Source organism: Anas platyrhynchos, chromosome 4, assembly GCF_047663525.1.
Source record: "Anas platyrhynchos isolate ZD024472 breed Pekin duck chromosome 4, IASCAAS_PekinDuck_T2T, whole genome shotgun sequence".
NCBI classification, from domain to species: domain Eukaryota; kingdom Metazoa; phylum Chordata; class Aves; order Anseriformes; family Anatidae; genus Anas; species Anas platyrhynchos.
Genome location: NC_092590.1, coordinates 69589928 through 69614708, shown reverse-complemented (window position 1 = coordinate 69614708; position 24781 = coordinate 69589928). Strand labels below are relative to the sequence as shown.

The 24781-nt window shown below is 37.8% G+C and overlaps 1 long non-coding RNA gene across 1 annotated transcript in view; it reads right to left on the bottom strand.

Annotated features, from left to right (window-relative positions):
- Positions 1 to 17543: 17543 nt before the first annotated feature.
- Positions 17544 to 24781, bottom strand: part of LOC106015935 (uncharacterized) — a 45201-nt gene continuing 37963 nt past the window's right edge. The window contains exon 3 of the long non-coding RNA XR_003497047.3: positions 17544 to 17597. This is a non-coding gene — a long non-coding RNA (uncharacterized lncRNA). The remainder of the gene's footprint in view (positions 17598 to 24781) is intronic.

Below are 24781 nucleotides of genomic sequence, written 5' to 3'. Positions count from 1 at the left end.
CCTTTACAAAATGGTTTTGCCAAAATTAAACCCAAATGACCTTTCTCCCTATGCTCCTTTCCTTTCCTTTCCTTTCCTTTCCTTTCCTTTCCTTTCCTTTCCTTTCCTTTCCTTTCCTTTCCTTTCCTTTCCTTTCCTTTCCTTTCCTTTCCTTTCCTTTCCTTTCCTTTCCTTTCCTTTCCTTTCCTTTCCTTTCCTTTCCTTTCCTTTCCTTTCCTTTCCTTTCCTTTCCTTTCCTTTCCTTTCCTTTCCTTTCCTTTCCTTTCCTTTCCTTTCCTTTCCTTTCCTTTCCTTTCCCTCAAAACCATCAGGAGTCAAAATGCCTACAACTTCAATATGTATTTTCTTATGCACCTGGAAGGGTGAAATTGTTGTGCTACTATGTTAAGCCTCTATTGTATTTTTACTTGTCTTTTAAATATTTTTCCTTCTTTGATGACATATACAGCACTTTTGCCTCAGTGTTGAGGAGTCAGAATATCATATCCATACAGGTTAATGGGACCCAGTCTTGCTCCAGTCTCATATTGTGTTGGCATTGCCTGTGTTTTGCATATTTTTTCCTCAATCTGCCTAATTTGACAGTGCCAAGGCTACTGACACAGACCAGATCTTCCCAGCCAAGAGGAAGTGGGGACAACTCTTTTCAGAGTTTGTTCCCACTCATTCATTTGCTGGTCAGGTTCCTTACGGTACACAAGTCATTTCTTTCCCATCACAGGGCAAATCAAAGACATACTGGTCTCTAGTAGGTGATAATGGTAAAGATTTTGAAATCATCTAAAGCATTTTTTCTAATCACTTGGTTTTGTCTTGAAAAACCCACCTGTCCTGATTGGGATGTCAAAAGCCAGTTCCTCCAACACATTCTTCTGTAGGAAGTCTTTCAGCCAAGTCCTCAAATGTACATAACATTCAGAGGTTGATTGTAATGAAAATTACAGGTGCTCAGCACAATCTCAGCATTTGACCTTTTATTGGGAAGGTCAGAGGACTGTCTGTTATCAGCAGAAGAGCCTAAACCTTTGCTGCAAGTGGATGCCAGCACAGAGTTGCTTAAAAGCTTTCTTCAAAAGTTAAAAGTCTAATTTGTAGGCAGATACCTTTGTTTTATAAAAGGCTTTTCTGAAGTTCATGGCTGTGAAGTACCAGAATGTCTATGCCCTTGTACAACACTGGTTCTGAGAAGCTGTTTGAAGAGCACCTGGTTGGCCTTGGTTTGATCTACTTTAGATGCTTTCAACAGCAGTCAGCTTTCAGCTCTCACTAGTGCATCTTACCCGCTTTTTCTGTTCCCCGCAGCAGTACAGTAAGTACAGATATACTACAAATTCTTACTTCTATGCCTCAAATTTTAGTGTTTGAAGACCTGATTTTGTCAGAGGATTTCTTTGAAAAAAGTTTCCCTGAGCTGTAACAGGTATATGAGTACATACAAAGGGACACAGAACCAGCCCTTCCCTAAATAACTAAGTGAATTACTAGGAGATTAGATCTGCATATAAAGCAAAAGCAAAAAATGTACACAAACAAGAAGTTTCTTTCTTAATGTAAGACACAATAGGGATATCTTAAATCCGTTATATGCTGCAGCTCATAGAAATTATATTCTGCAACTGTATCTTTTCAAACATGAATTGTAGCAGTCTGTTAGCCTATATGGTGGCACTGGTAAGTACTTATCACAGACTTTGATGCAGAAATTTCTATCAACATTAATATAGGCTGCTGTCCAAAGATGATGGCATTATATACTTCCAGTTCTTTTTAAATCTAGTGCAACTTTAGATGCACATTAAATCCTAAGTACGTGCCTAAGTGTTTTTCTGGATCAAGGCCATAAACAGACCCTTGAAATCAGTCTGGAGAAGAGCCCCATAAATATATGGTTGACTGACCAGAGTCTGAGTAACAAGAAATATGGTATTTCCTGTGAATGCATCTCTAATCAAGCTTAATCATGGAAACATTTTTTTTGGCCAGTCTCACACTGATCATGCAAACACACTCGATACAAAACACGTTGGCACACCCTGCATGACATTCTCTGTCCTTTGAGGTTTAGATAGTAGAATATTCCTTTCACAGAGATATAAACTAAATAAGGACACCCTTCTTCAGCAAAATTCCCTTTTAAAAAGGTAAAGCATGGAAGAAAATAAGAAGAGAGCTCCCTTGTCTGAACCAGAAGAAGAGCTAATAGAATGCTTCTGAGATGACAAATAGGATTACCATATTAATCATATTTCACATAATATTATTATCTCAATTTTTCTACTTTACAAAAAAGCCTAAGCAAGAGACAGGGACGCTTCTCTTAGCAACAGCAGTGCTTATCTTTATGATATTACAGACTCAGAAGTCTGCACATTGACAGCAGACTTCTTAAATTGGTCAAGAGTGCTATGAAAAGTAACTTGAGAGCATATAATTGAACTGATAGCAACAGGGTACAACAGAGAAGGAAAAACTACCAGAAGGCAGATTCACTACTCATGGATTTTTTCCCATGGTAGTGAGCAGAGTTTAAGTTAAACCACCTAAGCAATGCTATTTTCAGGCAATGGAAGTTAAGCTGTGATCACTATATCTGCTATGAATAGTCATGAAATGCAAAGACACAAAAGCTTTTTCTTCAAACTGCAATGAAATGGAAGAATGAAGAAAAAAAAATATGTATATATATATATATATATATATTTTATTTTTTTTTTACTGGAATGAGATTCACTCCTGACTTAATCTGCTGGTTTGGCATTATACTATGTGACACCCGCACCCCACACTGCCCAAATTTTGAATATGTAGTTGAAGATCTGTAGCAATTCTTCTGCTGTAGTTCATTTCCAACTTGAATAATTAAAGAAATAAATAAGTTAAATGTGAAGAAAAGCAATGTGATCTTATATACATTCATGGTGACATTTAGTACTTATTGAAAATATAACTCAGTTTAAGTTTCTCAGTATATATTGGGTATCGTAACATGACTTTTCCTGCCTTCCTTTTGACATTATTTTTGAGGCACTTGCCAAAATCATACTGACTTCAACTTTGGACACAGAAAAGTTTCCTTCAATTAGGAAACTGAGGGATATTTAACATATATCCTGGTGCAAAAGTGAACACCTCACACCCCTATCTGCAGCCACATATTTTCCTGTTTCTCCTGTGTATTCTCCTATCAGGTGGGAGACACAAATTTAAAAGTTTTCTGACAACATTGTGTCAGTTACCTCTTTTCTCCAGTTTTTCAGATTCATCTGGCTTTGTGGACTCTTCTTTTCACACTTATAAATTCAAGCTCTTTATTCCCTACATGGATTGATCCAGGCCTGCACACAGCCTTCTGGAAAGTTGTTTATAAGTACTGTTGGATCCATCTACAACCAGAGAAGGAAACCAAAGAACATGAATATGAGTTAAGTTTGACCCTCACCCCCTCTAAGACCCAAAAGTTTACTGAGAAGAATATAAACATTTTCTAGCACCTTCTGCTAAGGAAGAGAAAAAAGTATGATCAATCTGCACACAAAAGGTAAATGGACTATAATCTAAACAAACTATTTTCTTCCACCTGTTGCTAAGGAACAGAAAAAGGGAGGAGAGGAGGAAAGGAGGGAGAAAGAAATTAGTGGAGTTTCATTTCCAGCAAGACCAATGCCATTGTTACAGACACAACACATAAACTGGAATAAATCACAGCCATGTGGAACTTGAGTTTGATTCTCCTGTTGATGAAACAATTACACAGAAGCATTTCCTTTCGTAAGAGGATAAAATTGCCCCTTTCTGCTGGTCTACAGAAGACAGAATGATTTAATAGCTGTTGGAGAGGATCCAGATCTTGGCTAAATTGCAAAGGAAATAAAATCTACTTGTGTGCACATATGCACAAGTTTGTACCACACAAGAAAATGAGATGATTTAAAACATTCCTTTTTCAAAGGAGAGACCAGCTACCTCAGAGTCAATTTGTAATCTGTAGTCAGCTACATCCAAGATGTGTTGATGATGTGGCTGATTAATTAAGAAAAATGTATGCTACCTTTGTTGTAATAAATAACTCCAACTGATCTTGCATTAATAAGATGCACCATTTTACTCACTGCCATCAGCATTTCATTAACACTGAAAAAGCCAAACCAAACCAAAACAACAAAAATGTCCCATTATTTTGATGATTGAAATACCCACTGCTAGATTTGTAGTCAGGAGGAATGTCTTTTATTCCTCAAAATCAGAGCAGTTGTGACCACAGGAGCTTTCCTCTGCAGATCTAGATTTAACAATTTCCTGTTACTGCAAAGACATAGAACACTGGGAAAGCTTAATGACTTTCTAAATGTACTTTAGTTTCAGCATGTTCTTTTAGTCCAGGTCTTTGAATGGTTATTTCTTGAAATGGTTCCTGCTACTGCTGCCATGATTACAGCTATACTGACATTTCCATTACGAACTTGCTTAGAATTTGACTGTTCTAATTTAAATTTTGCTAGATTAGGGAATATATCTTCTGCCCACACTAGTGGGTTTTATGTGTATGTTCACACCTTAGATATTAGTTCTTTTTGGTAGCTCAAGCCTGTCAAATTGTCTCATCTTTCGTTTTCAAATAATGACTTGTCATTCTTCTGATTTGAAAAATAAACTAAAAGTCACTTTCATTTAGAAAGCATTAATTGTGAAAATGGTATTATACTGTAGATATTTCCCTACAGGCTAAAACTGATCCTGTAATTGAACGTGAAAATACAATTAATATACATTTGTGTGAGCTATTTTTCAAATGCATTAGTTTACTAATCATCAGCAAGCCAGACTTTGAAATGTTTAATTGCCATGGGGACAAATTCTAGTTTCAGTTACAGTTACATAAATTCAAAATAATTCCAGTGAAGTCCCATGTGGCCAAAAGCATAACTGAATCTATAATAGCCATACTTCAAACAAGTCTTAGGATCTATCATAGCTGAAGTCTCAATATAATAACATGCCATCATGAATAAATATTTATAGTCATAGAGAAACAGTCTCTGAGTGGTTGAGGTTGGAAGGGTACTCTGGAGATCATCTAGTTCAACCCCCCTGGAAAAGCAAAGTCACATAGAGCACTTTGCACAGGATCACAACCAGGTGGGTTATGAATATTTCCAAGGAAGGAGACTCCATTCCAGGCAAGGAGACTCCACAGCATCTCCAGGCAAACTGTTCCAGTGCCCTGTCATTCCCACAGAAACTAAGTTTTTCCTCATATACAGATGGAACTTTCTGTGTTTCAGCTTATGTCCATTTCCTTTTATCCTGTTACTGGGCACTACTGAAAAGAGTCTGTTCCCACCCACTTAACAACTGCCTTAAGATATTTGAATACAAAATCCCCCTTCTTGTATAAAAGAAGTGAATTATTCTCTTTTCCAGGCTAAACAGGCCCAGCTCTCTCAGCCTCTCCTCATAGGAGAGATGCTCCAGTCCCTTGATCACCTTTGTAGCCCTCTGCTGGACTGTCTCCAGTAGTCTCTCTTGTATGGGGGAGCCCAGAACTAGACAGAGCACTCCTGATGCAGCCTTACCAGAGCTGAGTAGAGGGGAAGGATAACCTCCCTCAACTTGCTGGCAGTGCTTTCCTATTACACCCCAGGATACTATTGGCCTTCTTGGCCACAAAGGAACAATTCTGTCTCATGGGCAACTTGTTGTCCACCAGACAAGTCTCTTCTCTACAGAGCTGCTTTCCAGCAAGTCAACCCCCATCCTGTACTGGTGCATGGGGTTAGTCCTCCCTATGCGTAGGGACATTGCACTTGTTTTTGTTGAACTTCATGAGGTTCCTCTCCATCTCTTCGGCCTGTCCAATTATCTCTGAATGGCAGCAAAATCCTCTGGCCACTCCTCCCAGTCTTGTTTCATCAGCAAACTTGCTGAGGATGCACTCTGTCCCTTAATCCAGGTCACTGATGAATAAATTAAAAGGGACTGGACCCAGTACTGACCCCTGGGGGACACCACTAGCTACAGACCTCCAGACTCTGCACTACTGATCACAACCTTCTGAGACCTGTCATTCAGCCAGTTCTTAATCATTGTTCATACTTCCTGAGCTTACCTATGAGGAAGAACTCCTGAAGTCCTACTTGTTGCCCTACTTCCTCCATGCAGGATCCTAACCTCTGTGATCTTCTGGTCACTGCAGCCAGGTCTGCCCCCAGCCTTCACACCTCCAGCCAGTCCTTCCTTGTTTGTCAATACAAGGTCCATCAGCACATATCTCCTCATTGGCTGATCCACCATCTGTGTCAAAAAGTTACCACCAGTGCTCTGCATTAAGGCAAAACTGCTAAGATTAAGTTCTAGTAAAAGAGCTATGAATCCATATGTAGCCCAGATCACATGTTTTAAAGGTAGCTCAGCTACCTTCATCAGAGCCTGTGATAGTGACATACTGAGAGAGATGAGTTCACGGGTTGGGAGGGAAATAATGGTAGGGTAGATCACAGTCCAGCATGAAAAAGGGCACTTGAAACTAATTTGAAGAGTAATATAGGAGCTGCTCAGGGTCATGAAACTCAATGTAACATCTGGCAGGATGTCTCATACACTGAGAAGATTCCTGCCTACATCAGAAGCAGAAGATCACAGTTTTCAGCTGCCTATGGCAATATACATATACATATACATATACATATACATATACATATACATATACATATACATGTACATGTACATGTATATGTATATGTATTATATATAGTTTGTTTGCCTTGGTTAGGAAATTGGTAAAGAGGCTTCACATGTAATTGTATGAAATGGGCAAGACTATGTTTTCACTTGCATCTAACAACAGATGTAGTCTTGTAGAAGTCTGACTTTATTTATTTACATTAATGTAATTCCCAAATTAGGCCCATTGACTCAAAAGGTCTTCTGCACCCAAAATAAAACAATCTCAAAGCTAGGGGTTGTAGACACAAAACCAGAATTTGTCATCTGGATAAGGGAAACTCCATTTCCTTCTAAAGCCACGTGATTGTATAAATAATATTTTTCAAAATTTAGTTTATGCTTGACCATCTAATAGGTCTTAGACTGGGAGGAGAAAGAGACACTGAATCTCTTTCTCATGGCTCCATTTCATTATTAGTCTTAAAGGTCAAGTCAAGTGTCTTGTATATTTTAATCTTAAAATGGTTATATTTGGGATCAATTTCATCTTGTTTGGAAGGGAGACAGAAATACTTTGCCAAGAGATTTGTTTTCAGGAGCTACAAGTTCTAGTATGAGCTAATAACAAAAGAACCATTGGTTCTGATTCATGGCCAGTGGAGAAAAATCAAAAAAAACACCTTATTGACTAACAATGTTTGCCTAAAATGGCTTTTATATTTCATGGCTCCACAGGGTTTTGCATTGGCTCCTCAGAACCCTGCAAAATTTTGAGATACTCTAGACATGCTGTGGCTCTCTACTTCCACATTTCCCAAACATCCCCCCAATTGAGCTCAATCCTTATCAAGATACTTCAACACTTCTACTATTAATCCCTGGAATATAACATTATCAGAGATAGTATTCTATTTCTACTGTACTTTTGATATTTTATACTACTTTTTATTTGAATGTGAACATTGCTATCCTCATTAGAACTCTATATATGTGTCACCTAGGTACATGGTCCTTAAATAAGCACAATGTACTCATAGTTTCATTATTGGCATGACTACATATTCATCACTGAGAATACTTCAGTTTGAGAGACTCATACACAAATCACTGATGATATAGTCTTCCCACTACAATGTTGTGTATTACATGATAACATCTTTAATTGCTTACTTTGTTATTATTATTTTTTTTAGTACTATGCTCCATCTTGCAATAAAAGGAGCAAACTCATTTGTAAATTGTATCCAAGAAATTTTTGCAACAGCAACAGTTTAGGAAAATGCATTTTTAAATACATAAACTAAATATGTAATTCTTTATTTTAATAATGAAAGCAGTAGGGAGTGAGTAATCAGTCTAGTTTAACTTGTATATTCTTGATAATGACACTTTTTTTTTTTTTTACCTTTTTTTTTTTCTTTTTGGTTAGTGCCATGTGTCTTCAATGGAAAAATGTTCCATGTTTTATAAATCATTGATTTGGTTTCATAAGTTAACTGTGTTTTCCACCAGCATGGTGTCCTGAATCAGGAAAGTATTCTAGGGATATAAGAGATTTAAATGTCTTCTTACTTAGAAGACACAACACTAAAACTGCACTTTGAGGACTATCCTAGGAGATCTAAGACTTAATAAAGAAAAATCTTGTGACTTCAGTAAAAGGTTTAACAAAATTGTATTTAGAAGCATACTCTATCAAGGGGTTTTTAGAAAAAAAATATTTAATTTAATATAATTTGCTAATGCTTTAACCTGAAGGCATAAATACTGTTTAAACCAGATACAGTTTGCTATAGTTCAAAATGTTTAGGTATATCTATTTATATGGTTCTTTGCAAAATGTCCTCTCTCACATTAATACATTTTAAGGTGAATTCTTCTTCAAGTTATGATTAGTGTTTTGGCATTAAACTGAAATTTTCCTTCCAGTGTCTGATGCTTACATTACTTTTTGTCTTTAGAAATATTAAGCAATATAACTATAGAAAAAAGACTTTGAGGAGGAAACTCCATAGTCAGGAATTTGTTGCGTAACTTTCCATTCTTTACTGGGAATCACTGGGGCACAGATATTATGTTAGCTAACTTAGTATACCTTAGCCATGATTCAGATCAAAATTTGTCCTTAATTGTGAAGATTGTGCTTTGGATAGGAAGCATACATTGAGAAGGACCATCCCAGGCAGCATCATGAGACTTTGGACAGCATTGGAACATCCATTTCATTTTTAAAATAAAAGAGTTTTTCTAAAGGCAAGAAAAACAAAGTCCTGATGTTTGAAATCTATTTGAGGAGACAGAAAAAGCAAAGCTGAATTAAAGTATGCCAGCTTTCTATCAGCTTTGCACTTTAATTCACGATGCAACATAACTCCTAGCTTTTTCTCTTTGCCTGGTGCCTGTGAGATGACCTTGAAGAGGTCGTGTGGCTTCTCTTTGCCTCCAATTGCTCCATCTAAATTATTCTTTGAGAAGAGGGTCTCTTTTTCTATTCAAGCCTTAGAGGTAAAGATAAAAGACATTTTTCTTTCCATCTTTCTTTCTAGTCAGTTTTACTTCAGTGCATTCAGTTGCACAAGTTCTGCTCTACTAGATATTTAACCAGATTCACAATATGCTAGCTGTTCACAAAGTAGATTTTTTTTATTAAAAAAAAAAAAAAAGATAACATTGCTCCTTGTATATTTTGAATTTTGCCTTCTCTTTCTCTTCCTCCCACTCCCTTCTGTTTATCTTTCTCTTGAATACTTCATGTGTTAATTTTGCTACATGAATTCTTCCTGTCCTTTTCCCTTTTCTTTCCTTCACCTCTCTAGTTTTTGTCTCTTTTTCTTTCCCTTGACAAGACCTCATTCAATCAACTCTCAGGCTGTCATTGGTAAAACTCCTACTTATTTAGGCCCTCTTCTCCACCTGATCATCACTGCTCGGCTACCTGGTAGTCAAATATTTTGTATTTCCTACTCTGCTTATATTGGGTCTCACAGATTTGCACTATTTCTGCAGAAACACCCTTCCTCAGCCAGGGTTACAGGTTTGCTTTGACAGCCAGTCTTTGCACAACACAAGCCATAAAGTCCCTGATTAAGACTACAAGGTTATCTTTGCAAACTCCTCCCAAGTCTATGTCATTGTTTCCCCCCCCTATAGCTAACACCATGTGCCAAGAACTGTCTGAGCTGTATCACTCCACTGCCGATAATAAGTGATCTTTAACAAAGATAAAAGCACAGCTATATAGATTATATATATATAAACACACACAAATGCATACCGTTTTTGGACTGAAAAGGAAGACTCTATTTACAGAAGTTTAATCACATGCTCATGTCTGTATATGTGCACATCCTTCCCATACCATGGATAAATAGAAACTGAGAACTAAGTGCCACAACAAGCAGCTCTAAATTTTGTTCCCTCTTTCATTTTTTTCTCATCTTCAATGTCTTAGACTACATGCTGTTCCGTAAGATGAAAGTCTTCATTTCACTTTTGTATTGAGTAGGGAAGAAAAAAGACATTTCCTTTCCTACTTTCATCAGAAGTCTCAGTCTGCTTATTTACATAGGGTCCACTCTAACAGTTGGAAACAATTTAATCAACAAGCTAAAATTTTGGTTCTGTTAACATGGCCATCACTTTATTCTGCCTTACTGAGAATTTGCTGGCTACTGATAACCTGAAAGGGCTTACATGTTTCCACAGATGTACAAGATATCATAAGACTATACAGTAAAGGGACAGCTTTCTGGGACCTAGCCAAAAAAAAAAAAAAAAAGAGAAATAAAAAAAAACCATCTTTTTATCTTTCTCTTGCTCCACTTTGAATTCTACTGAGCTATCCTGAGACAGGATATCTTAACTGCCCCATCAATATTTTGCAGAAGCTGTCTGTCAGATCCCTCTGATTTTTCATGCTCCAAAGACTGCCTGTACTGCTGAACTGCCCTGTGTATTTGTTTGTTTGTTTTGTTTTTTTGTTTTGTTTTGTTTTGTTTTTTGTTTGTTTGTTTGTTTTTTCCAGTCATCATGTGTTGGAGGCAAACTTCTGCACAGATAATCTGATCAGTTATAACCATCTCAAATAAAGAGCTGGGGTTTCAGGAAACTGTCTTCTTACTTGAGACAATTTGCCCAAGAAGTTTACCATGCTGCTGTAGCTGCTGTTACAGAAGTGCGATGTGGCAGCAATGGCATGCTGAATGGGGAAGATTGGCAGAAAGAGAAAGCAGAAACTATGTAAGTGCTGAGGACCTCTAGCTTCAACATGTCCTTTTGAAGGAAATGATGTATCTGCAGAGGAAGAGGGCTGCTGACAAGTCTTGAATTTTTGGTAAAAACACTGTCCTTAAACCCAAAGAATTCCTAAAGCAGTGAGGAATCAAGGGAAAAAAAAAAAAAAAAAAAAAAAAAAAAGACTTTTCTGTGTTTGGGCTATTTGTTTTTCTTTAGAGGTGGTCTGAAGTGGGTTATCAGAAGGTTTCTTTCATCCATTTCTTGAATGCTAAACCATATAACAGCATTGTCTCTAGCGCAAAACATTTAGGAGAACATGTGTGAGAATGCAGGGAGCCTGGGGGATTTGCTCTTTGCAAAGAAACCATCTGAAAGTGGCACTAAACATAGTTTCTGCAAGGGAACTTGACCCAAGAGGTCACAATCAACCTCTGCTGGCTTGAAATACTGCTCAATCTTCAAGAAATTTTGAAGCACAAAAGTTCAGTGATTCAACAATAACAACACATTTCATAGAATCATAGAAGGCCTTAAATTGGAAGTGACTGTAAAGATCATCTAATTCTAACCCCCTGCCATGAACAGGATGCCACACACTAGGTCAGGCTGTCCAGGGCCCCATCCAACCTGGTCTTGAACACCTCCAGGGATGGGACATCCACAGCTTCTCTGGGCAGCCTGTGCCACCTCTGTGAAAAATTGTGCCTCACCACCTCTGAGAAAATAATTCCTTCCTTGTATCTAATCAATATCTCCCCTCTCTTCATTTAAAACCATTGCCCTTTGTCCTGTCATTCTCTGTCCAAGTAAAAAATTACTCTCCACCTTTTTTGTAAACCCATTTAAATATTGAAAGGCCATAAGCTCACCCTGGAGCCTTCTCTTCTTCAGGCCAAACATCCCCAGACAGGAGTGGCTTAGCAACTCCATCAAACAGTTCCCTCAGGACCCTGGGATGCATGGTATCAGGCCCCCTAAACTGGTACCTTTCCACTTTCATCAGGCGGTCTTAAACCTGCTCTTTGCTTACAGTGGGAGGGACTTTGTTCCCCCAGTCTGTATCTATGGGTTCAAGGAAAGGAGAGCCATGGGAAGTCTGACTAGCAGTGAAGACTGAGGCAAAGAAGTTATTGAGTAACAGCCTTTTCCGCATCTGTTGTTACCAGTTCTCCCTTCTCATTATCAGAGGGGGAACACTCTCCTTGGCCTTTCTTTTCCAGCCAATGTACCTACAGGACCCCTTATTATTCTTTGCATCCCTTTCCAAGCTCAGGTACATCTGTGTCTTGTTTTTTCTGATCCCATCCCTGCACATCTGGACAACATCCCTGTACTCTTTCCAGGCCACATGTCCCTACTTCCACTGCCTATGCACTTCCACCGTGCCTGTTTCCTGTAGAGAGATCTCAAGCTAAACAACTCCTAGGTCTGGTATAACTCTGTTCCTGTGGCCAGACTGAAAACAGCAGCTTCATGTGGGTCTGTATCCTCATGAGATGCATAGGGAGAATGCTGTTCCGACAACTTTTAATTGTTAATCTCCTAGGCAATCTACAAATTCCCCTCCCTGAAATGGATTTGAAGTAGGTATTAAGAGATAGACACACACAGAAAAAAGATCTGAGCTCTGATAGGTAGACAGATAATAAGATCTGGGCTGAGGGCAGAGGAAGGGAAACATCAGAGTTAAGGAGAATGTTATTTCTAATGTTCAACATTATTGAGATTGAGTATATGCATTTCAGACTGTTCTTACACATTTGATTACTTGGACTCTGATACAATTATCTTATTACTTATCCATACTTAGAATGGAGTTGAAATAAGTCTGAGGAAATAATAAAATCAATCAAACAAATGTTTCTTTAAAGTTTATGAGCACAGAAGCAGAATGTACTTGCCTGCCTTTTACCATAATGCATAAAGATGATGAGAAAACAATTATATTTTACTCACCTCACTAAGAAAAATAACGCCCAAAGGATGTGTGTGAATAGGATTTTGCAAAAGTGAAATTAATAAATTAAAGAGTATAACATGAATAGCTGCTCTATTTAATAATGCATGTGAAAAAGAAGAATAAGAGCTTGGTTTTATTGTTTCTACAACATATGAAGCAAAGATAAATAATTTCTCAACCTGGGAAAAGAAGTTATGCTCTTCTCCCTGAAGGCTGATTCTGCCCTCTCTCACATTTGGAAACAGTTCAGCTGAAGTTGATACTTCATAACCTCTGTGAAAATGACAGTGACTGAAACATGAGGTTTTGCTGGTATCAAACATAATTGCAGCAGCAAGTAGAAATAGTAATTGCACAGAATACATTTACCTAGGAAAAGCAAACGTTTGCATTAGAGTCTGTGGCTGAGTATCTGCACTTTCACCATCCTTTTTTCTGGGTAGGGTAGGTAGTTTACTTGTAACCTGTAGATAACTGAGTACTAAGACTCCCAGGTCACTAATGCCTGCTAGGAGAAACTTTCCTATGTTTCTCTTGTGGGGAGAAAATTATAGATATATAAAGGAGACATTAATCCAAAATAGATATGTTCAGCGCATACAGAAACTCTTCTCCCGTCATCCCTAGTTTTGCTCTAGAAATGTGTAACACCAATCCCTGTATGAAGAACATGTCTATGGGAGCTCCACCAGTAATCTGTTGACCCAGGAAGGGCACATCGTTGCAAACAGAGGTACTGTCTCCCCAATATTTTCAGGCATCAGTCCAATCAGTCCAAGGAAAACCAGGGGTATTTTATTAGGTTCTCTCAGAAAGTGAAGCCAATTTACTACCTTAAAGTCACAATATAAATACATTCAAATTTATTTATATTCAATTTTATACAACTCTGTTGTCATCAAAAGAGCAATCCAAGGATAGCCCATTAAAGGTAAACCCTCTGAGGTTGTTGACCCAACCTCATTTCTGAGCTTGCTGAAAGCCGTAACAATTTTATCTAGTATTTTTCCACTGTGAAAGTGCCAGTGGGAAATGCCAACACATTGAAATAAGATAATTCAGTATGTTGCTCTCTGCTGAATATCACAGACTGAAATTCTGTCTACGATAAATTCATGTGGAAAACAACAACAAAGAAAACATTAACCAAAACTATCAATACTCTCTAGCATATCCTTATTGTGAAGCCTATAGTAAAACAAACAGCTTGAACTGAATATGTTTTGCAGGTCTAAAAACAGATCTGAATCATAGCAGTCAGTATGTTATATCATCGCTTTACTTTTTATGTCCTTAGATTAGAAAATAATTATGGAAATTTTCAAGTAGTTTCTGCAAATAAGTGTGACAGATACAATGGTTTTGCAGGATCAAACTAGCCCTTTGGCAAAACATACAAGGTCCACAAAGCATGACATAAATTTATTTAAATAAAATTTAACACCATAAATTTTATGTTAATTATTTACTATTTTTCTGATTTTGTTTTCTGAAATTCTGAAGTTCCAGCCACATAAGAGTTTATTTCAATAAAGTGCCACAAATGCTCAGTAGTTTACAATCAATAATTCAGAAAGTACCCATAGACTGCAATTCGTTCACTTGAACTATTCTATGAATTACTTATGAATAATGAATACATATGGAAAAAAAAAAATCTATATACGTATGCATCTATTTTCTAACACTGAAACATTCAAGCATTCTCAAAGAGACGACAGTTAAGAATAATATTAAGATGCCAGACTGAGATGTAGCAATCCATTCATCTCTGACTGTAAATTATTACAAGTTATTACAAGTTATTAAATAACAGACAAAAAGCAATGCAAGTGATTTTCAAAATATTATGTATATTGGCCAAACTCTTGAAAATGAATGCATGAATAGAATTGTCTAGGAGGCTGAATTCAACTTGTTCACTTAAAAGATTTGATCAAGTAATATCAACCTTCATCTGTGGGACTTCAATATCCCATGGCACAAAGACAACATATTGCACAGCTTCACCCATATGGCAAAACACATGTAGCAAGTCAGTTTGGATATGGAAAAAGACAACCAGCAAGTGACTAACCATGACTAGCAATACCTTTTGTTACTGGGAATTTAGGGATGTTGAATTTTATGTCAAATACATGAATGTGCATCTATGGGTGGAGATATCACAGTGGACCATTTGAGAAGAAACAGGATTTCATTTTATTTATTTATTTGTTACTAGTATTATTTTAGGGACAGAGAATGAAAATGGGAACTTCCAGCTATCTCTAATGCCAATCAATTACATCTGCCACATGCCACATCCTGGATCCAGATACAAAAAGTCACAGCAATAATAAAATGATTTGTTTAGGGAAAGCTATTTTTCAATGAATCAAATGCTTAGAGATAGTGCCAGGATGACAGTAAGTGAAATGACTTATTTTTCTCCCCAAACAGATGTATAAAAATCCATACATAGTGCAAGTTTACTCCCACCACCCTCCCAGGGCATTTCAGAGTGACTGGAAAGCTGTTACTAGCAACCAAACCAGTAACACCCCAATTTCTCTTGCTTGACATCCCTTCCGGAGCCAGTGTTCAGCTGTACAAAAAAGCTCAGCTTAAATTTAGCTATGGAGACTTCGAAGCATTTGGCTCTGGTTGTGCACTGCAGACATACACAGTTCTGCCTGGGACATGGGTGCTTGAAGTAGAAGAAAAGGAGGTATCTCTACCACCACACCATACAGCAGCTAGCTATGAAGAACTGCAAGTGCAGGTTTAAGACATAAAAAAAATAACTCTTGAGACAATATGAAAAAGCTTCAAATAAACATCCAAACCCTGAAAGCTTGTTCCAGCCCATTTTGAATCTATGCTCGTGTGGCTGCATGCCAGACTTGGTGTTGACTCCTAGCCCTTACACCCTGACTTACCACAGAAAAATATAAACAACGGGTGTCTAGTTGTAAGCCCTCATTTCAAAGGGCAGGTACAGAGGTTTAAGAATCAAAAACAAATTCATTTTACATAATCTTTGGTGACAGCAGTTCAACTACCTGCAGAGACTGAAGAGGATCTTTCTCTTCTTGGATTAGTTCACAGTGTCAGAAGCCACTTTATTTCTGTCCCTGAGCAGACGGAAATGAGCCACCCTGACACCACCAATACCAGTTAAGTAAGGCTATGTAGTCCAGTTCCTTCACAGAAGGAAAACTTGGGAGAGATTCTCTCTGCACCAGACAGTTGCATGAATAGCTTTTCTTTTACTTTCTGCTCAGTCTGATATATCATTTCAAAAATGATAGGTTCAGATAGTATATTACAAAACACATCAGATCTCTGCCTAGGTGAATATGATTTTAACACAAATATGCAGGATTTATGCCTGTATTAGTAACATCTTTGAATATCATTCCTCTAGATGGCAGCTATGGTGTTATTAAAGTATAATATCTTGGAAGGAAACAGCTCACTCAGGGTTTTCAGAAGTTGCTTAATTTAACTCCTCTTCACAGTCCTCACATTACATTTGCTGAACTAAGAAAAAAAATGTTATGAATGTTATTTCAGAATGCTTAAACTGTAATTATGTTTCTTCTTCAATGGCATCACTTCTATGGAGAGCTCACTAGCTGTTAAGCAAACCTCTTTCTTATTTAAATTTAACTCATCACCATTCCTATGACTAACTCTAATTCATAGGATTTCTTCCCAGTCAAGCCATGTTTCCCTCCTTCGCTTGAAGAAAACTATCTAGAAACAAATATATAAGTAGTGGACTCCTCTTTTGAGGGCCAAAAAGGGTAGTGTTTCTTTGCCTTCACTTTTTAATTTACAATGACATTTCTGTTTGCAGTGTTAAGATTCATCTGTTAGCAAAGACTCAATTCTGAAAGAGCTGGGACAGCCTCTAATTACTGAAGAATAGAAATAAGATCTCAGGGCAGGTTGGGCAGCTCTTTTCTTGCTGTTTCATACTTTATTCCTCAGAGACCAAGAAAAACAAGGATGACACTATCCATGAGGGTATACACATTCTCCTGGTAAGACCAGGAGAGATGTAGTAGCACCTGTCTATTAGTTTTTTAATGGTTTGTATCCCAGTGTATATTCCACACTCATGTTTCACTGTGCGTTCTTACTACAATGTGCTTCAGTTTAAATCCCACTTTCCTACCAATTCATAAGTGAAATTGTAAAACACACAGAAGACAACCATGTCAGGTCATGCAGCAGGTCCATCCAGGCCAGAACCTTGTTTTCAGCACTGACCACTGCTTAAGATGATGTGTAAGCCACAGAGAATTAATAGAGTGCTCCTTTCTCTAACCCTTCTTGCTTTTAGCAGTTAGCATCTTCAAAAGCTCCTTGCAGGTAGCATCTCAATTCCTAAACTGTGCACTGCCATTAGATATATTTCTTTATCTCCTTTTATAACATTTTTTTCTTATTATATCCAACAGTGCAAGAGGAAAAAAAAATCAATACCTGCTGTTGACTAAAAGGACATTTGAAAGATTCCTCTAAAACATGTTCCATCCTCTCATCCTCTAATTGACAAGACTTGAATTCTTCACTGAATAGAATTATATATTTGTGAGTTACAAGCACTGAGTTATTTTAGCTTCATGAAATACACAGAAATGTGAACCCTAAATACTTGTGTGACAAGCCAGTGCTAAGGAAGTCATGTCCTCACCTGCTGTTGACTCACGCCCATGCTGTGCTTCTCTGGTAGTTGCAAATTATGCTGTAGAAAGAGCATAATAAGAAACAGAATTGAGACAACTGAGAAAAGGCTTCAGTTTTATCCTCCTGGAAAGAAAGCACACTCTCCTTAAAAACTTCCGTGACTTTTGTCTCTGAGTATACCTTTAATACATTATGTTGATGTTGTACAGTGCTAATGAATGAAGTCTGTGCAGTGGGAGAAGAGAAACACACATGAGAAGGAATAAGGAAAGTTCACCTAGGGGAGTATCAGTAAAAGTTCTGAGACACTCCTACAGTACAACACAAAAGTATATGTAATAGTAAGGCAGACTATGCTCTCAGATGTTTAACAATGATAGACACGGTGAGAGTGAAAAAAATGCATAAGCATTACCTGTGAAAAAGACTGTATAATGAGCTCATTGCAATCATGTGCTATTTGATTTGTTGTTTTTAAAACACATCACCTTCTAGTGCTTCACTGTGGCTTTGGCATCACTAACTTTACCTCGAAATTATAGTAGTGATTTCTTGGAAAAAATAATGAAAGCATTTCCAAATTGTGTTATTTCTCCCAGCCAAAACCTTAATAAGTGAGCCAGTGCTCCAACAGTTTTACTCATTTTTGCTGGTAAATGCACATAATTTCTCTATTACACCTATTACCCAATAAACAATTATTTGAATTAGACCAAATTAGACACATTATTCTGATTTTTTTTTTCTTTGTTATCTTTGTGATTGTACTGATCATTTGAAAGCTGATTTGAGGCCAGCAGACACCAAACAAATCTCATGCTCCCTCACACTAAGCTTTGTCTATATTCCAACAATCTACAATGGCCAAATACTTTGAAAAGTACTTGTGACATCAATAACCTCCACTTGAAGGCTTCTATTCACTAGAGTGGAGTCAGAAAGCCCTATTGTGGATGGGAATCAATCTTCTGATGTAGTCACTTAGCAGTTAATATTTTTAAGCACTTTGAAGATGAAAAGCACCATGTAAGTGGTAGGACTACAGCTGTTATTCTATAAAGTATGTTCTAGTGGTAGTTCAGCTTTGGCAGTGCTTTTCTTCTATTCCTAATTTAAAGGCTGTCCCTTATCTAGGAAATATATCCTTGGTGTTATAAATGTATTGCCCTTGGAGGGCAATCCATATAACAGGGAGATGGAATCAATAATTTCTGCCTGCTGTTGTGCACCATGAAGCTAATTGGTGAAGATGCAAACTCTTGAGTATTCTGAAGTTTATTCTTGTCAGTTTAGAAATACTCAGCACCACTTGACATCAAAAAGAATTATGTCCTGTTCAGTCTCATCTCAGCTTTGAATATTTAGGAGACCTGTAAATGCCTTTATGGGGATTGTGCATTTAATTCTCAGATCAAGTAAAAACCTTCTTCAAAGTACTGTGAAAGGCCAAAGAGAAGCACTACAGAGAATGATGGGAGTGTGCAATGGTTCCATTAAAAACATAAAAGTCATGGCACAGAACACAAGCATTATGTCTTTGAAGGTAATTTTCAAAGCAATGGAGAGGTCCTTGAGATCACTACAAGCCAAGGCCAGTCAGGTACACTTTTGACTTTGTTGTCTCTTGATATCCTACAAAGCCTGTTAAGCATCATCAGAGCATTGCAAAGAATCTGCATGGTTTGAAAGTTCCCTGACCTTCTGCTTCCTACAAGGTATAAAATTTCACCCCAAATTTTCTACACTCTCTGAAAGTTTAAAAACAGCAAAAAACATCTGGGAATATTTTCTTCCTGTTTCAAAAGGGAAGCTGACACATATCAGCTGAAGAGACCTGATATCAGAACTGTGAAATGAGACTGACAAAGAGGGAGTCAACACTTGAGATGATGTATGGAAGTGCACTGAGAAATCAGAGTGCACTACAGGGTGGGGGGACACCATCTTTTAATAGAGACTAGTGCTGAGCATGAAAAAATCAAGTGAAGAAGATAAGATGGGAGCTGCCCATCAACAGCTCTTCCTGAACCTTGACAAGAAAAAAAGAAAAAAAAAACCAAACACTTATTTTGTGATGAAGACAGCAAAAATATAAAAATATTAATGTTAAAAGGGAAATAAACTGGACACTTAAAAGACAAGTTTCCAACTGCCTTAGAAGCCTCTGCCCATGACATCCAAGTAACTGAGGTGGAGAAAACAAAGAATGGTATGGTGTCATTGCTCTTCAACCCATTGCCGCCCCCACACTGACCTCTGCTCTCTGGTCACTGAAGGAGAAGCAGCAGCTCTTTGATAATGGCCTCATACAGTGGTAGAGACTCTGACACCGAAGAGCCTTCCTGCATTAGGTATGTACATATATATATATACAGAGAGGCTCCATCCCTATGTGCTTTTAAGTTAAATTTGCAATAACTGAAAGCCAGAATGAAGAAGCACAAGGATAGGAGGCTGAGGCAGCAGTGGTGTAACAAACTGCAGTGGTAGCATCCTTCTCGTGCTGTAAACATGCAACACTATGTGATACAACAAATATACCTCTAATAAAGCCTAAAAGTTTCAGTTCATGTGTTCTTTCATTTTCCTCAGCTCTTTTGCACTCATAGTCCTGTGAGATGATGAAGTTTTGCAAGAGCCAAGTGGTCTCACATTCTCTGGCTCTGAATGAGGTATCAAAAAGCCAGGGCCAGTTACTGGGGGCAGAGCCAGAAGGTTATGGGTTACTGCTTGACCTTATGCAGTTTTAATCTTGTTTTGAGGCAGAATACCAGATTCCATTCATGGTTACTGATAGCACAACTATAGTATTTCAACCACAATGTTTGAGCTATTCCACAGTAGGCAGATCTCCTTTTTGCAGAAACCCCAGTTTTAACTGGCAGCCCTGGAGGATGCGCACAGATTGCAGACTACACAACCACATTCTCCACTTGCATTCACTGATTCACTCTTGTCTTTCAGAACTGAGAAGTTCAGAGCAGCAACTCACAGTGAACATGTGATGGAATAAATATGCATACTAAACACATCAGGACAGTCAAAACTAGAAATGCAAAAACACCTTCCTCCACCACACCCTGCTGTGTGTATTGCAGTGACAATAAAAAACACTCTCATTTCAAGAATCAAACTCATGGTGGGATTTGAGACTTCGGTACTCACTCTCAGCTCTTTAGTTATTTTAAGCACTTTTCCTGTGTCTTCCCAAGACTAAGAGAGGCATTTGTGAAGTGGCTTTGAGAGTGCCCATAAAATGCACACCAAAAGAGTGATATGGGAGGTCCGGAAAAGGGCAGGCAGCTCTTGCACCGGTAAGGTAACATCAGTAGCTGAGACAGCTTCTTCATCTACAGCATTTACTGTAGTGAGTGCACATGTGTCTTTGGGGGTTTATACCGCATGCAAACTCCTAAGACTGGCCTTTGCTAGGGAGAGACTATCAAGTGTCCGCTGCTGAGTGCAGTCTTGCTGCTTGGGTACATTTTTCTGTTTGTCTGAATGCAACTTCTACCTCCTATGTTTACATAGTCATTTTATGGAGGAAAGTAAGTGTATTTTTGTTCTGTTTGTAGACAGCATAGTACACTAGGGATTGGGTCAGTTTTTATTTCTTAGTAACCTTAGAAAAAGGGCCTCAGATGTCATGCTTATTTTCCAGCATGCTCTAAAGAAAGAGGAAAGTGTGTAATGGAACATTTTTATATTTCATTTGAAGTTTGAGTTTTGCAGCCTGAAAAAAAAAAAAAAAAAAAAAAAGATAGTAAAACACCATGGGCTGCATTGAATAAGCATTATTCACTTACAGTGAGAATTGATATTCTTTAGTTTCATTAAAATATCTCAGAAGTCCTGCAAATATTTCTCTTGCACCAGATAAGAAGGATGCTGTTTTTCCACATTGCTCTGAAGCACAAAATAATACCTATCTGGACTTCCATGCATTTCCTCCCACTGTTGATAAGTCTGTTGAAAATAATACTACTATTTAACAGCAGCAAAGGCCAATAACCATTGATTTAGCCATATGATTCTAAAACCTATGATAGAGGTAAAACTCATGGGGCAGGGAGGGGAGTGGGTGTGGAGGGTGGGTGGGAATGTTGCTAGACTAACCAGTATAGACAGAAGTTAAAAGTACAAACAACAAAAATGACACAAGCTTTTCTTTAGGTGTGAAGCAGAAGCTGTCTGGCTAAAGACAAGAAAACTGCTGCTTGAAGTTTCTGTTTATAGCACATAGTATAATGCATATAATGGAATATAATGAAATTTCTGAGAGAATGAAGGGTTTTAGTTAAAATGAAATTCTATTGTGTTAAGGAAACTGAATGATTTGAAGAAATGAACAGGTCAGACCAGATGAGCTAATAAATGCTCTATGCTTTGAGGATGTGAAACATGACAGAGAATCCAAGAAAAAAGAGCTAATTTTTTGGTTACCACATAAACAAACTCAAGACTAATTCATGGGGAAAAAAAAAAAAAAAAAGACATACCTAATGTATAAAAGCTAAAAAAGACAAAAAGCAGTTTTTCCTCCTCCACATTGTCATAGGAGAGGAGAGATTGATAGCACCATTATAGAAAACCTCAGGATTGGTAGCTTAGATGTAGGAAAAACAGACACATTTCTGGGCCTGATTCAAGATATAAAGAAGACAGCCTTTTATACTCACTTTTTTCTTTCTTTTTTTTTTTTTTTTTCCTATAAAAAAGTAAAGGTAAAGATGTTTTTATGCTTCATTTTGTGGTTAGAAGACAATATATTTTTTTTTATGTATTTAAATTCTTACTCATTCAAAGTCATGTGCAACACTGGTAAGGGATTAGGACCAGAAAATTTGACAAGATGTGGTGCAACACCAGAATGTAAATTTAAGAAGAAAGAAAAAAAAACAATTTATATAGTCACACTGAGTTTTATTCTCAGCCACAAGAGACAATAGCTACTGCATTTTGGTAGAAGAAAAGTATATTTCCATTAAGATCCATGGCTTATTGCATTTGGAGGATATAACTACACAAGCAAATATGGGAATTTACAGACCGCTAGTTTTCTGTCTTGGAACTAAATTCAGATAATCTTAACATGAACTAAGAACGACTCCATAAAAGAGCTAGGCATGGAAGATGTCTGTCTTCCTGCAAAAGTTATAAACCCATATGTAGTTTGGTGAATAAATTCGATCTTTATCAAATATTCAAGGCCACATCTCTCTCTGAAGGCACCTTAATGACTGTAGCAAAAGGTTCTCCAGGCTTGACTGTCCTCACAGTAAAAAAAAAAAAAAAAAAAAAAAGTCCTTATGTTTATGTTAACTGTCTTGTTCTCTTGCCATGTGAGAGAGCTTGCCACTGTGAAGAACCTGGCTACATCTTCTCAATAATCTTCTTACAGAAAGACTGCTACTGAGTCCCCATAAAGCCTTCTTATTTCCAGGCTGAACAAACCCAGTCCTCTCAGTTTCAGAGACAGAACATTGAGAAGTGCCAGGACAAGGTGCTACAGTATTCTACCTACCATTGGCTCCATGCTGTATATGACTCCTTAACCACTACCCTCTAATCCTGACCATCCAAGCCTGATTATCCAACCAGTTGCCTACCTACCCAGTTGCCTACTCACCCAGATTCTGATGTCCCAGCTCTGACACAAGAATATATTTGTTAGCATTGCTAACATCAAGGTAAGTTACATTCACTGTCATTGCCTAGTCCATAAAACTAGTCACTTTATCACAAAGGCAGTCAGGGCAATCAGGCATGATTTAACCTTGGTGAATCCATTCCATCTATTCCAAATCTTCTCGTTCTTCTCTCATCTGTATTCATAGCCGAAAGTTCAGTGCAACACAGATCTGGCAGTGCTGATTGTAGAGCTGTAATAACTAGCTCTCTGCTCATGATTCTAAACTTTCACAGTTTCTTTCCAAGAAGGCTAGCTCTCTTCTAGCATTTCAAAGAAATCTATCTCACTCATGCCTGTTGAGCCTACTGTGTGGATTGCCTTGGGCTGCCTGGGTGCCTTGGTTTCCCTGTATCTTAGTTATTCATCCAGCAGCACTTCAAAACACCCCATGAAGATGGACCACTATGTTCAGGACTCTGAGGCTTTCTGTTTGCAGTAGTCATAACAATATAAGCAAGGCAGAATCTTATTTCTTTCCCCTCTTCCCTAATTGTAAATGAAGACTACGTTGAAATATTTAAGTCCATTTCATTTTGAATCTATCTACTTTCTGTTATGGTCCCTACTCATAGATATTACAATACCTCAAACAACTGCTTACCTTTGAGACAATGTTTATTTGATGTTTAATGTTTCCCTCAGTCTAAGCCCTCGCCTAGTCACCATGAGAATAACTGACCTACACACACCAAAGCAGACAAGCTACCTTCAAGACTTCAGCTCTCTGTTTGTCTTAAAATTGTAACTATTATTCCACGTCTGAATTTTATAAAATAGGTTTCTTATTTTTTTCCATGGATCAATGTTCAATTCCTTGAAATAATAACAAAAAGAATGAAACGTCTTCTCAACTACAGATGAAAAGAAGGTTATTTGAGAAGACAAAGTATACCATAGCTTTGTAACGACTTTCTGTCTCTATTTTTGGTGTAATATTTGAGACTTCCTAAGACATTATATTATTCAGAAGATGCAAATTAAATCAAAGTTTAAAAGCGTAAATTGGAAAACAGAATTTCAGCTGTAGAAAAGATGAGAGAAAAAGGAAACACTTCCTTACTGTGCTGGTGACAGGGCACTGGGACAGGCTGCCAGAGAGGTGGTGGAGTGAGCCTCCTTGGACGTTTTTAAAAGCCACCTGGACATGGTCCTGGGCAATCTGCTCTTTGTGGCCCTGCTTGAGAAAAGATGCTGATTTGTGGCAAGAGGTGGATTGACATTTTGACACTTAACACCTAGAGCACAGTCCCCCTCCAGTGACTCTTGTGAACCATGGCAGATGAGAAGCTTTAATCTAATGTGTAGCTTTTTTGACTCCTCTTACCATGAGTTGTCTCCTAGCACAAAGTAAGCCAGTCAATCACCCACAAAAATATCTGTTGGGTGGTACCTCTGACCTTGCTCTTCTTATCTATCTTTTCTCTTTTACCACATTGCAAGCTATGCTCAGTCACAACTTAACCTGCACCAGATCTGGCAGCTGCTGGATGCTTCTAAGGACAGATTCAGCTCAGCAGCTGAGCAGAAAAAACAAACAAAAAAGATAATGT